This window comes from Pygoscelis adeliae, unplaced genomic scaffold, assembly GCF_000699105.1.
Source record: "Pygoscelis adeliae isolate BGI_AS28 unplaced genomic scaffold, ASM69910v1 Scaffold92, whole genome shotgun sequence".
NCBI classification, from domain to species: Eukaryota; Metazoa; Chordata; class Aves; order Sphenisciformes; family Spheniscidae; genus Pygoscelis; species Pygoscelis adeliae.
Window position 1 is genome coordinate 2,968,672 of NW_008824306.1, and position 607 is coordinate 2,969,278.

The window sequence follows — 607 nt, forward strand, 5'->3', positions numbered from 1 at the left end:
GAAATTTTTCTGGTGGAAATGGGCTCTGATGCGTGCACACAGGAGTACAGGAGTGGCAGTAAACCAAAATACAGCAATGGGTAGCTGAAACTTTTACAAAGCTCAAAGGGTTTAGACGTGTAGATGTGGCGCTTAGGGACATGGTTTAGTGGTGGACTGGGCAGTGTTAGGTTAACGGTTGGGCTCGATGATCTTAAAGGCTTTTTCCAACCTAAATGATTCTATGATTATATAAGGACCGTCATATCACAGGCATTTAGCTAAGTCTGCGAGTCTTGTTGAATCTCTGAATGTCATTAAAGGTTAGGGCCTCTTCCAAATGGCGGCTCCTCAGACATATTAACCTATTAGTAACCTAGTGGTTACTTAGGAGCCATGCCAAAGGACAAAGTAGCTTGAGACCTAAATACAGATGGCCTAAGTTACACCTAAGGCCTAATGTTTTCTATTGAGTAGGAGGCTCTGAAGGTCTGAAATCAGCCAGCAGGAAATATTAAACACAGGCACTTTAGTAGTGTTTAGACTACCCAAAACCATGCTTCTTCGTAGCTGTACTGCAGTATTCACTCATACTTGCGTATCCTACTGTGCAGGTTTCTTTAGGGAA

At 42.8% G+C, this 607-nt stretch overlaps 1 protein-coding gene across 1 annotated transcript in view; it reads right to left on the reverse strand.

Annotated features, from left to right (window-relative positions):
* Positions 1-607, reverse strand: part of LOC103912607 (cytochrome b-245 heavy chain) — a 20,597-nt gene that overhangs the window by 17,847 nt on the left and 2,143 nt on the right. The gene's annotated exons all lie outside the window — the stretch shown is intronic.